We start from the raw sequence: 14,492 nt of genomic DNA, 5'->3' as shown, positions 1-14,492 counted from the left end.
AAGTACTCGGAGAAAACCTGCCGCAGCGCCACTTTGTCCACCACAAATCCCACTTGACCAGACCTGAGATCGAACCCGGGCCGCTGCAATGGGAAGCCAGCGACTAACCGCTTGAGCTGTGGCGCGGCCTTGTTATAACAGTAAATTTGGAACAGTGCATGTGTATGTACATACAGAAAACCGTGGTTAAGTTCGCATGTAGAAAGTAAAGAGCCAGGCCCACGCCTGGGACACACAAGAACTTAAAGGTGCTGAAGATCTGGAGGCAGCCTGTAACAGTTGTAATTTTCCCATCCGCCTCTAGTTCTACTTAGAAAACGACCGTTAAAAATCGGCAAAAGTACTGTAACAAATGTGAGAATACACTGCTGATGTTTTAAAGCCACAAGTGGCTTCTAGTCTGTTCCACGTGAACTCAGTGAATGAAGTATATCAGACATTTTTGTCACGGTCTTGAAGCGTCGCTCTTTTTTCTTAGCTCTTATTTTAAGATATTTCAGGCCTAATTGCCATGACCACTCGGAAACTTGGTTTGACCGTATTTCAAACCTAGTCATGTGTCTGCACGGAGATGTCACCTGCTTGCTTCGCTTGCAAGACGCATCGTATCTGTAACAGCGCTTTCAGTGTATCTTCTTTAACTGCCGAAGCTTGGAAATTTGAATCAGAAGTTATCGTTACTGAGACAGCACGTTGTAACTTAGTTAGTCTTTGAGTGAGGGACCTCATCTCTGATCCGTCACTTGACCGGTTAGAGAGTACTTAGGTAATTATGTAAGATTTTAGGTTTTTACCCCCGTGACTATAAAGAAAGCTGAAGGTGCTTACACCTGTTCACGCTGGTTCCTCGTTCGGGTTTTTATTTTTTCTTCTACCCTGAAGATGGAGGCGACACGTTACCCCGAAACGTCGGTTAACACGATATCTACACAGCGCCACATCCTAGAAGACGGCTTTCTACTTAGGTAATAGATATATATATAGATATATATTTATTTGTTTATTTTTGTTTTGTTTAACAACTCTTTCGATTGATATGGTTGTATAGCTTCCAAGCGGCCGTTGTATAATTTTAGGTACTCTCCCGGTATTTTCGTGTAACGACTGAAGAAAACCACTTACAACCTTAATATCTGTCAGTTTAACTGGTCACCGCGTCGAGAAATGAAAACGGGACCTCTCGAGCATCAAGAAGGATTGCTGTTCAGTTGACCACGACGTTTCATGTACGCTCATTTTCTTATTACATGGGTCAAATTAATCTACATCTTTTTATAAGCTAGTAATAGGTAATAAGTAAAGATATCCCTGTAACAGGCCGTGGAGGCCCATATGGTTGTGAGATGTCAAGGCTCCCACATTTTCTCTAGACAATCAGTTCACGGATGGCGGTAAGTTTAAGCTTTACTCGCCAGCCGCCCTCTACCCTCCAGAAAGATTCCTGGCACTCATTTGTATTAGAGACTAAGTCGACTCCAGGGTCATAATGCGGCTGGAAGGATTAGGTAAATTAAAAAAAAAAGTCCACCTCATTGGGACTCGATCGCGCGACCTTTCGGCATGTAGCATAGTGCCTCAACCAACTACGCTACCGCGTGCCCCGAGGGCCTAGTAATTCTTATGAAAATGCGGATCATGAAGCTTTACACACAACACATCTAATCATTGTGACTCTTATAGCAGTCTTTTCGCAGTGCGCCGTATCGGTTGTCAGTTTCACGTGCACAGACCTCCCCAGAAAAGACGATAATGTGGCCAGTAACATATCCTCAGGCGCACGCAACTTTCGGGCTTCTTAAATAATTCGTTGCAATCTTAGAAACCCCAATATTTTGTCTATGGTATGAGGGTCAATTAAGTAAAGAGTTTACGTGTATCTTCATGTTGAACGCAGACACCTTACATATTCTGTACAGTGAACTATTGGTCAGTTTGAAGGCGCGTTTCACAGCGAAGTCTGTTATATATATACCTCGGATTCGTCTGTTCATAATCTCACACAAAATAAAGTCATTGGGAAGATATTTTGGTTAAAATTTATACAAAGAAATTGAATTTACATAGTGAGCTACTCGTATTTTTTGTCGTGGCTAATAGTTCTTTGTAGGAGAACAAATTTAAAGTACTTGGGCAAAATGTTTTAAGATAATTTTTATAAAATGATAAATATGGATTAAATTACATAGAAGGAATTGTAATATTCATGGTCCTTCAAGGAGTTAGGCAAATTAAATATTTGGAATTAAAACTGAGTAACAGGCAGGTCTGTTTGCACCTGCTCACCGTGGTTCGCTCGCGAATTTCTTTTTCTTTTCTACCCTGAAGAATGCGTATAGGATATTGGTGGGAAAGCCAGAATGAAAGAGACCACAGGGAAGACCAAGGCGTAGGTGGGTGGACAATATTAGAATGGATATTAGAGAGATATGATGGGATGGTATGGATTGGATAGACCTGGCTCAGGATAGGGACCAGTGGAGGGCTCTTGTGAACACGGTAATGAACCATCGGGTTTCATAAATTGCTGGGATATTCTTGAGTAGCTGCAGAATTGGCGGCTCCTCCAGAAGGGCTCAGCTCCGTGAGTAAGTAAGTACCCTGAAGATTGCGGCGATATGTTCTTCCGAAACGTCGGTTAACACAATACCTACACTGAGCCACACCCCAGAAGACTGCTTTAATTATTACACTGTCTTTTTATTTTCACACTACAAAGCACTCCACTCTAATCTCTTCAGTCTGTCTGCACTAGTCTTCACGGATTTATAACACAGGAACTGGAAGGCTCACTGAACTGCGTACTCCAAATATTGCACATAAATAAAGTGTTCTAATCACAAGTTAAGTCTTCACAGGTCGAGTTGTATTTTTTCTACAACTACGAACTTCCCTTGGCTATCTCCTACCGAGAACTGACTTGTTTGCTTCTTGGCATGCTCCTGCCGCTACTACTACTCGTAACTGCCTTGAACGAATTCTGTCACTTACCTATTATAGCCGCGGAACGGACATGAACCTACAGTAAACACATATCACGTGATCGCTATCCAGCGTCTTTCGGTGGCAAAGTCTGACAACGAAGACGACGGAGGCGCGGAAGCGGCTGAGACAATAGTCCAAAGATTTTTATTCTGCGGGTTTCGACGCACTGGTAATGCAATATGACAAGTTTAATCATTGCTCGTGGATGATATGTCGGAAGTATTCTCCAGGTCCGAATATCATATGTTTTACGTTTTGTATCCATTTGTGACCTATATACTGACTCTTCCACGTAACTTTAATATTTTCTACAATAACTGAATTAATATACAAGTATAGCAGTGAAGGTCCTTACAGTATGAACATAGCCATGGTGTACATATAGAGTAGTCGTATAAGAGAAAATGCATAATTATTTATTTATTTACGTGTTTTTTGTATATTATTACTATTGAACATGAATTTTCACTAATGTATAAAAGTGGAAAAAACATTTACTCACAAAATGATCAGGAGACCTCAACTTCGACTCCCTATGTGTCAAGCTTCCTGCTTTCAGTCCTAAATAAATATATTTTATGAAATTATATACCAGCTGTTTAGAAAACTAATTAGTCAGACTTCTGATAAATTTCGAATAGGAAATAATTAGCATGCTGTACATAGTAAATTATACATCTGTTTGACACACAAAACTAGGACACAAATGGGATACTGAATTACTGAAGGCAAAAATAATTAAGCTCAGTTGAGGATTTTATATCCGAGGAAATTTTCAGACGTGAAATTCACTTAAGAGAGAAGGAATTGCTGAATTAAATATTTTTTTGCTAACATTTTACATAAAAAATTGATGAAAGCTCCGAGGTTCGGGTTCTCTGGGAAATGTATTTTCATTCCGTGTGACAAAATTTTCTCTCTTAAATGAAAACTCTACTTGAGGGGTCACACTAGAAGAATCATTCGTAGAAAACATCCATAGCCTCGCATATATTTAACTTATACTTAAATGCTTTAACTGTAAATTTTTGATGAAAATATGGCAAGGCATGCATCAGAACGTTAATTAAAATGAACATAAACTTGCAGAACTGCTTTATTTGTCTTTTGGTTTGTTCAGAACTTTTTACTTTGACAAATTGTTAAAGGCAGGTAAAAATAGAATGGCAGTGGAGCAGACAGTTTTAATTGCATGCTGTCTATAATTTAACACAACGCCTTTTAAAGTGGATATGCAACTTGGAAGGAAATAAGACCACACTTATATAATTAAACGAGGGTACATATGTTTGTATCTACGCAAGTCCGCATAAAATATAGTCCTTTTTTTTAGTGAATATGCAGTAACCTGTATATCAAATCAATTGCAATGAATCATCACCATGCAGTTACGTTAATTAAACCTCCGGAAGTGAGAATGTACGCATTTGGAACTCGGAGTTACAAGTAACTATAACCCCGCACTAAACACTGTAACCCACAGTAGTCTTCTCAGCTTGTTAGGGCCTCCACTAGACCATTCCTGCTAAGAGTCTTCTAACAAGGGCTGTTCCCCACGAATTTCACTCCCTAACTGCAGACTCGGGACTGCCTGGCTTGTCCGGTTAGTCCTCGTGATATACCCTCGGGACGTACCAAACAGAAAACACCGTTTCCGACAGTTCTTCTATTGTATGACGTCACTGCTGTTTCGGACACGCGTTTATTGATCCATTACCTAACAACGGGTCACCCTGTTCTTGGGGGATATAAATACGGGACATGTCCCTTCAGGTTGGGGGGAATCTCAAATCAGAGAAAGTAAAATATGGTCATGAGTCCCGCGGGACTCGGATCTGGGAATGACTGTGCTGGCGTGGCCCAGCAGCAATTGTAAACGACGGACCCATCCTCGCGTGAGAGAGGATGTTACATAAGGACTATAACTGCAAGTGTTCAGGTGGAAAATAAAAATTCTGGTCGTGAGTCTCAAGGGTCTTGTCTACAAGACGAACTGATTGGCGGTAAATCGCCAGTCGTAAAGTAACTCTGGCTCTGACTCTGACTCTGGAAAGTTAGTCCGTTGTAATGGTATCAGTGAAGCGAAGACTTGGTCGGTGCAGTTGAAGAATCCTCACTGATAGAAGCCGTTACCAGGGAACGGCTAGAGAAGGCACAGAGACTCTGGTGTAGTGATCAGTAAATTGTGTTACGGTGATTTGTAATTACAACCTGTAAGTTTTCAATAAATCCAATCTCCAAACCAAAAACCCGTCGAGACTCACTCTAATCAGCAATAATCCTTTAAAGCGATAATAGTAAATCTAATTAATATTTTATTTTATAATTTCAGGAATTATTTGAACCGAGTAAATGAAACGTGAAATTTTTTATATGCGCAAATTTTTAAAGGGCTCTTGTTACAATTCTGCGCCGGTTAGTGTTCGAAGTAAGTACTTTAGTATCTGAGGAGTTATAAAATGCTTATAATAATTTTACATAATCGTATAATCCAGAAATGTTGAAACAAGTGGAACAAAATTGTAAAAGAGAAGAAANTTGCACCACTACAAACCCCAATCCGAATCTGTTGAATGAAACCTCAGTTGTTTTCTTTACTCTGCCTCCAGTGTCACTCCGTCTCGGGCGAGAGTGATGCGCGGGCGATGCTGGGCGCAGGGCGCAAGATACTGGCGCCAGGCGTCAGAGCGGGAGTTCGAAATGCGGACCTGTGTTTGAGCATCAGTTGCGAGCTGAGTCTCGGGTGTGTGGCTGCGTGGAGCTACTTCGTGTGACCGACCGGCATCTGCTCTCGTGTGGAGCTACGTGCTAAGCCTCGGACACCCTTCGCTGCGTTACTGAACAGGTATTTATACTGCTATAATTGATGTTTACGTTATAATCATTGCATGTAACGATAGTCTATGTTATCAACCTGTATAATCATGTTGAAAGTAAGAATTTATGCCCTATAGAAGTTCACCAAGCTTTCTTCTTTCATCTTGCTTAATCGGCACACTTTTCGACCTAAAAATTGGAGGCGGTACGTTTTTCCGAAACATCGCCAAAATTCTGCAACATTCCAAAGAACAGTACTTCTCATATTCATCTCTGGTTAGGATCTGAAATCAAACATTAATTAAGTTGTTTGTAGACTGATTAGCGTTAATTAAATGCTTTATTAGCGCGATTATCATTAAAAAACCATCATAAAACACATTTTAACGCAAGTAACGCAAGTTTACTTGCTGTCGTTGAAGTTCTTGCAACCTATAACTGTATTCTATTTTTTTATTGCTAGTGGGGTGGGACTAACTCCCTTGTACTGCGGCCACTTCTGGCCTATTGTACTAGCCCCAGATGATAGGTGAGGGTGATTGTGCAGCAATTGGTGGAATGAAGATTGGCAGGGGAAACCGAAGTACTCGGAGAAAACCTGCCCCAGCGCCACTTTGTCCACCATAAATCCCACTTGACCAGACCCGGGAACGAACCCGGGCCGCCGCGGCGGGAAGCCAGCGACTAACCGCTTGAGCTATGACGCAGCCACTCTACCATAGGAAAGTAAGCAATACATTTTACATTAAGAGTTTTCGTTATTATGTTCTTATTTGTAAAACAACGGCTTGTTTAACATCGAAGGTTTACCTTTAGCTTGTTGCGTTGTAACTTAGATTTCATGTTCAGAACCGAAAGAAGACAATCATTGTATCCTGAAATCTTGTATCCAGTGATTGAGATTAACTCCTTCTAAGGGGCACAACTGAGTAGGTGTCTTCCTTTCTCACCTGAAGACGGAAACAGATCTAGTTTCCGAAGCGTCTTGCCCTCTATTACCTAGAATTCCGGACGATGGAAAAAGACCAAAACCACAGTAATTCTGTGTGTCATCCACCATCGTCAGAAGCCTTAAGAATCTACGGAAGCCGTATCCTTGCCACTTCCGGTCTCTCGTCCCTTGCTGTCCCTGCATGTTGGCCCCTTCCTTCCAGGGTTGACTGCTACTTCCAGCTCTCGTGCCACCCGCTTTAAGGAGCCAGCGATTTTTATGTCCGAAGTTAGATTCTTCTGCAAGTAGTTTGCTTTGTAATTCTACAAATGCATTTTACACGGTGTGTCAAAATAGGTTGCATCATCTTATTCTTCATCTGGAATCTGCTTCTCGCTTCTGTTTCGCCCTCTGATTCCGTTGTGCTTATTGCGCTGCTCTTCTTTGCTCCAGTCGTCTTATCCGATAAACATGGGATTGCAGTTTGTACCTGTATTATCTCATATTGGATCATTGTTGACGGTTATGTTGTGGGAGCTGACTGGTCCCTTTATTGCGTTTTGGAATACCAGGCTGAACTAGACGTGTGCGGTTTGAGTTACCGTGACGGTGCCCGTTAAGACTAATCTTGTGTAGTCTGCTGGAAGTTTCCGAATGTTAGGAGGAACTTAATGTTTCTAGATTGACGCTCCAAGAGTAAGCTGAACAAGTTCTTCTTTAATTTCTCTCCCTTATTGACAATCAGATTGTACAGTCTATAAGTCAGTGTGCTGATTGGTGTACAATTTAATAACTATTTATTGTACACTCTTCTGGTGTTTGCGGAATAAACATCCATTGATGTAGCTGAACAAGTGAGCAGCAAATTTACCGTATTTACGCATGTATAGGCCGCGTGCGTGTATAGGCCGCAGCACAATTTTCAGACAGAAATTGTAGAAAAAATAATTTTCTTGGAATATTATTTCAGGAGTAGAACACCCTGTATTACTAATTATGAATATACTTTTTTTTTAAATGAAGTGTGATTTCGAATATTTCGAATATAAGCCGCACCCCAGTTTTGCTCTTGAATTTTTGGCAAAAAATGTGCGGCCTATACGAGTACATCCGTAAATACGGTACTCTTCCGAAACGCCTGTGAACTTCTGCAAAACTCCACACAACGCCACACTCTACTTAATATAACTCTTGAGGTAGGAGCACTTTATAATTAAATCTATATTTTAATATATATATACATAAATATTCGCGGGCAGTCGGTATAACGTGTAGCTGTGGGCTCGACGACCGAGGGGTCGGAGTTCGAGTAGCGATAGGGTCAAGTATTTTCTCTTCTCCACGTCGTCCAAAACGCCTCTGAGGTCCACCCAACCTCCTATTCAAAGGTTTCTCCAGGGGTAAAGCGGCTGAGGCGTGAAGCTGACCACTTACCTGCAGCTAGTGCCAAGGTAAAGAAAATATGGATTCACACATCCACTCCCCCATACACTTTTCATGGCTTAGTGCCTAATTAGTGAAGCACATAAGAAACTTTACCTTATCTTTAGCTTCTACCTCTAAATAATGAGTTGTTTCTGTGAAACCAGGTATCAGATTTATGTTTAAGGTTAACGCCCCCCCCCCCATATTTGTTATATAGGCTTACTAATGCAAATGGCTGCTTGAAATTTTGATGTGAATATAAACAGCATCTGGATGAACCTGGTCTCTTGAATTCTGAAAATTTTAGAACTTCAGAGAGCCTGCAAATATGTTACCTTTATTTTCGCCAATTAAATAGAGAACATTACGGCCGCACGGCAATTCGTGCCGAGCCGTTGTACCCCGGTGTGTGACAATAGTAACGAAACTGTGCCCTCAGCACCACTGCAGAGACCAGACATGGACACACGAAGACACATCAGAGACTGCTCCTTAAGCTCATTCGAGAATCGAAGCTGAGCTCGGGGAACAAAGTGATAATGTTGTATGTAGAACGTTACTTCGAATGGGCCTAAATTCCTAATACATGGTGTCCGGATGAAAGGTATCCAAAATGAAATTATATCTCAGAAAGAATTTATTATACACATTTATGGGTTACACCACTACAAAGGGAAATTATCAAAGTTTTTTTCTGAGTACATAACTTTCTCAATAAATTTCAATGTGGGCTCCCTTGGTGGCACGGCAAATATCCATACTTGAAGCGTGTTTGTTGTTACCGTAGCCACAGCGTCCCTTACGAGGGCTTTAAGGTTTTGAACGTCGTTGATCTTAACCTGGTAGACACTGTTCTTCACATAACCCCACAAGAGAAAATCCACTGGGGTTAAATCTGGCGACCTGGGAGACCAAGCAATGAAACCTCATTCGGACTTATGCATTATATTATTTAAAACATAAAATTGAACGCCATGTCTGACGACAGTGAATAAGCCGAAATAAAGTGCCATAATAATAATAATAATTGTCAAATAATCGCTCTAGGAGTCAATATTTTTTCCGTATTTTATGGAACTCGAAGATTCATTACTTTTTTCTCAGGAGAAGGTCGTTGTACTATACAATGAGGCTGATTAATCCAATCCACAGCCTCGCACTATCTTTCTTCAAGATAAACATTTAATATGATCCTCACATCTGCTCAATAGTTTCCCAAATTGTCTCGTCCTTTCAGCCTTCCCGAGTAAAATTCTGTATGAATTTCTCATATCCCCGAAGTTGGCAGACTACTGTACACGGATAGCAACAGTTTTATTCTTACAGACGTGATCTGTGATGCGGCTACACGTCTATCCTGAGTATCCACTGTACGGTTTCGTATTCGGTAGTCCGTAAACCCCCAGAAGCTCCTCTTTAACACTTTCTTGCTGCTCCAATATCACTATGCAATCTACCTTCTGCTCCTCGTGAAAGGTGTGTGTGGTGTCAAATATTAATACACCCTTGTCTACTGTGTCATGTCCTTAATACGCAATATGAGTTATGGTTACTATGAAGCTACATAGAATGGATTACACTCAGGCGCATAATTATATTAATGTGACTTTAACTTCTGGTTTTCGGTAGAAGTTCCCGTGCAGTAGAACACACTGAATTTACCTCGCACAATTTTGCAAATTCGCGAGGTCACAAAGGATAAAGCCTTGATTAAGATATTCTGGGATGTGACGCCGTAGAGTTATGTAGATATATAGTAACCTGGTGCCTCCATCTTCACACCGTAGAAGACGTTTCTATACAGTGTCGCGGACGGCAGTAATATCAATACTCAGTGCCACGAGAACCGGAAATCTCGTGAAGTAGGAATGTTCCTCGCAAAACGCTTAAAAATTATACATTGAATATGAAGATCATGTCCGATATTACAACATGGATATAATTAAATTTAGTATGAGAAGTAGGATGAGGTGGGCAGGGTAGTAGTCAAGAATAAGTTCGACTTTAGCTGGGCTTCGCTATTTTTTTCTAAATAAATGCATGCAATATTTTAAGGATATTTATAATAATAATAATTGAGTGTGATAATTACTAAAATATTCGTATATAGTCTCGTGAGCTGTATTATGAATCCACCATATTGCTATCTTCTCCACTCAACTCTGATCTGTTTAAGGTCTGCTGTAATTCTCGACAGTGAACATAAAATAATATGGCCTTTCACAACTTCTTTTTCGCCTTGACAAAGTTCAAGGAAAGGTTGTCACTTCGGTTATACAGACATGGAATTGTGTTCTTATTATTGAAAGTTTTGTTCAGAACTTCTGAGTGAGTCTAAATAACCTCTCTGACGGACAGGCAGTGTAAGTGACCACATTAGAAGAGTGTTTTCATATAACAAATTTATGAAAGAATAGAAAATTGACTAAACGTTGAAAGGAAACGCAATTATTTCAGCTTGCTACCTGCTTCACGCTCCTTCCGTGCTTGGCTAGTTTTCCGACTCCGAAGAGAGGAACAAATTTCCTCCGAAATGTCGGTTGATTTCCCACGGACTACGCGTACTTAATATCTCTAAGAAACAGCTCCATGAAGTTACGTATATTTTATGACGTATGATCTTACAATTAATCCATTAAAAACGAAATTTTTTATTACTTGACCGTCGTATGAGATATATTTACCTTCCTTGAGTGTAGGCACCGTGGAATATAAGAATCACATATTACTTACTTTGTTGCTAGTGGGGTAGGACTAAGTCCCTTGTACTGAGGCCACTTCTGGCCTATTGTACCAGCCCCAGATGATAGGTGAGGGTGATTGTGAAGCAATTAGTGGAATGAAGATTGGCATGGGGAAACCGAAGTACTCGGAGAAAACCTGCCCAGCGCCACTTTGTCCACCACAAATCCCACTTCACCAGACCCGGGATCGAACCCGGGCCGCCGCGGTGGGAAGCCAGCGACTAACCGCTTGAGCTATGGCGCGGCCCTCTACTTACTTACTTATGGTGCTGAGCCCTTCTGGAGGAGCCGCCAATTCTGCAGCTACTTAAGAATTTCCCAGCATTTTATGGAACCCGAAGGTTCATCACCGTGTTCACAAGAGCCCTACACTGGTCCCTATCCTGAGCCAGATCAATTAAATCCATACCATCCCATCCTATCTCACTAAGATCTCTTTTAATATTGCCTTGATCTTCCCAGTGGTCTCTTTCCTTCTGGCTTTCCCACCAATATCCTATATGCATTTCTCTGTTTCCCCATTCGTGCTACATGCCCTGCCCACTTCATTCTCCTTGACTTGATCATTCCAATTAAACTTGGAGAAGAGTACGAGTCATGAAGCTCCTCATTACGCAGTTTTCTCCAACCTTCTGTCACTTCATCCCTGTTCGGTCCGAATATTCTCCTCAGCACCCTGTTATGCAGTAAACTTCACAGATTAGAACTTGAAAAATGGCAGCAGTGTCGCATCACAAGAATATCGCCATCGCCGAATTCAGTAATGAGATTCTGTTGCACCAGTTGAGATTCATTTTGTGTCTGTCACATATATTTTGTGTAGTGCATATGAAAGACAATTTATGAATTTTATTTCGTTGTCAAATAATTTGTATTCATTGAGACAGCCAAGAGTAAGGAATGTTGTTAGTGACAGGAGCACAGGGCAGAAGTTTCTAACTTCATTGGTTTTGCGGCCACCGTTGCATATAGAACAGTACGTAGGAGTGACGAGACAAAAAATAAGGGATGCTTTCAACTTTATCTCCTAACGTAATTTGAGCACGTATTAAAGAGTCGCTTCGTGGCATAACGAGAAAATTTTGTTTGATGAAACGTGTCTACGCTTACCGCAGCCATAAAATATATTTTTTATAACCTAAATATTAATGTTTCGTGGAATTATATTTTATAAATTTCAATAATTTTGAGTACAGAAATGCTACTTTGCCAGCAATGACATTGCTCTGGTGGAAGTGACAGTGATCCTTGGTAGTTTAATTTCTAATCTTCTGGATTGAGGCGCCTTATAGATTGGTAAGCGTTTATCAGTGTCATGATGGAAGATGGAGGCAGGGGATTTCCCAGAAATTTTGTTTAGAGCCAGCGAAGCTACAAGGTGTTACAACGCAGAAGTTTGCAGACTGAATCTTCACGGACCCAGATACCAGAAACCTCAGGTGTGGTAATTTTCATCATAGGCTTATATGTAGAAAATTGCCATGAATTGGTTTTGACCCATACAGTGTACATATAATCTAGCAATATTGATTTTGGCTATGGAGAATTTTGGTAAATAAATAAGTTATATCCTTCACTGGCACGTTAGAAGCTCTAGGCAAGGTAAAGGTGAAGAAATAATTAACTACATATATTTAATTTTTTTTACTGCTAGTGGGGTGGGACTAAGTCCCTTGTACTGCGGCCACTTCTGGCCTATTGTACCAGCCCCAGATGATAGGTGAGGGTGATTGTGGAGCAATTGGTGGAATGGAGATTGGCAGGGAAACCGAAGTACTCGGAGAAAGCCTACCCCAGCGCCACTTTGTCCATCACAAATCCCACTTGACCAGACCCGGGATCGAACCCGGGGCGCTGGAAAAGGAAGCCAGGCACTAACCGCTTGAGCTATGGTGCGCCCCTCATATATTTAATTAATTGTCATAGTATGAAGACGTGTCAGGGAATGGAGATTATCTCCACGCGTTCTTAACCTTTGCAGTAAATGGTAGACTGTCAGGTTTATGCTTGTGTAGTTGGATGTTACAGATACATTACTGAATATGTAATATAATATACAGCATGCTTGCCCCCTCTGACACTGCTTTCGCATTAAGAGTCAGGGGGCTAAAAGTACTTAACTTCATGACTTAACGATCAATTGTCAATTGTTTATTTTTTATCTCCTATAATTTAAAAATAATTTTAAATTGCTCATGTGCTGCGTAAAACAGGGTACATTTAATGAGTGTAGTTGAAAAGTGCTATGTTTTAAGAATCTTAACGACTTTTATATAATTTGCTTATGATACTGACGTCGATATAAAAAACTCCGTTGCCTGTAGTCCTCGAGCGAACTCTACCGACCGAGCGATCGCCGTTTGTAAGCGAAGTTAGTGCCAACTTTTGTGGATAGAGGGTGTCACGTTGTCAGCGCAGCGGATTCCCACGGCCTTTAATCTCGGTTTTGTAGACCGGAGCCGATGTTTTCTTGAAATAGCTCCTCAGTTATACTCACGAGACTGAGTGGATGTCGATACTCCTGAGTTAAATAAAGTGAGTGTTTCCTGGACAGCGCAACCCTGAAGTGGTATGGGTCGGTCCGACTTGTCGGTTGGAGCATGTGACCCTGCCACCTGAGGGCGCAATCGCAAGAACTGACACTGCAGTTTGTACTTGTATGACGACAATGCTGGCCCTGCGAGTTTGCTTAGAGCAGCAGTAGCGCTGTTCAGCACAGGAAATTGAAATTTTGCATATTCATATCTGAAGGTAACTTAATAATATGTGAAGCCAAAATACGGTTACGTTTCGAATTTAATTTGGGGCTGCAATTTGTGCACTAAATGAAGTACTACTAACGTGTGATTGGAGATTATGAGCAACATTACATATAAAACTTCTTGTGTTTGAAAGTACTAATATGATTACTAGGAAGTAACTCATTACATAAGTCAGAGTTCCTCATGAGAGGCTAAGAATTGCTCAGATGCAAAACAAATTCTCAGCCTTTTATGCAACAAGAGCCCGCTATTTGCCTCTGTCCTGGGGCAAACGATTCAGTCCACAGTCTTTAACTTACAATTTTGGAACAAATTTTAATATTGTCTTTCTTTATTTATTTCTCATATTCATAAAGTGAGATGAAAAGGAAGCAAATATTTTGCTATAAAAGTGATATTACTTACTGATGGAGCTGAGCCCTTCTGGAGGAGCTGTTAATTCTGCAGCTACTCAAGAATTTCTCAGCATTTTATGGAACCCGAAGGTTCATTACTGTGATCGCAAGAGCCCTCCACTGGTCCCTATCCTGAGCCAAGACAGTTCAATCCATACCATCCCATCCTATCTCTCTAAGATCCATTTTAATATTTCCCACCCAACTACGCCTTGGTCTTCACAGTTGTCTCTTTCCTTCTGGCTTTCCCACCAATATCCAATAAGCATTCATCGTCTTCCCCATTCGTGCTACATGCCTTGCCCACCTCATCCTTCTTGACTTGATCATTCTAATTATACTTGGAGAAGAGTACAAGTTATGAAGCTCCTCATTATGCAGTTTTCTCCAACCTCCTGTCACTTCATCTCTCTTCGGTCCAAATATTCTCCTCAAC

At 40.9% G+C, this 14,492-nt stretch overlaps 1 protein-coding gene across 3 annotated transcripts in view; it reads left to right on the top strand.

Annotated features, from left to right (window-relative positions):
* LOC111864098 (Down syndrome cell adhesion molecule-like protein Dscam2) overlaps positions 1-14,492 on the top strand; it is a 368,724-nt gene that overhangs the window by 27,887 nt on the left and 326,345 nt on the right. For all 3 annotated transcript variants that reach the window (XM_033751326.1, XM_023851121.2, XM_033751328.1), the window contains exon 2: positions 5,592-5,827. The gene's annotated coding sequence lies outside the window, so the exon portion shown is untranslated. The remainder of the gene's footprint in view (positions 1-5,591; positions 5,828-14,492) is intronic.

Source organism: Cryptotermes secundus, unplaced genomic scaffold (assembly GCF_002891405.2).
Source record: "Cryptotermes secundus unplaced genomic scaffold, Csec_1.0 scaffold708, whole genome shotgun sequence".
Lineage (NCBI taxonomy): Eukaryota > Metazoa > Arthropoda > Insecta > Blattodea > Kalotermitidae > Cryptotermes > Cryptotermes secundus.
The sequence above is the reverse complement of the archived record's forward strand: the minus strand, read 5'-3'. Positions and strand labels throughout refer to the sequence as shown.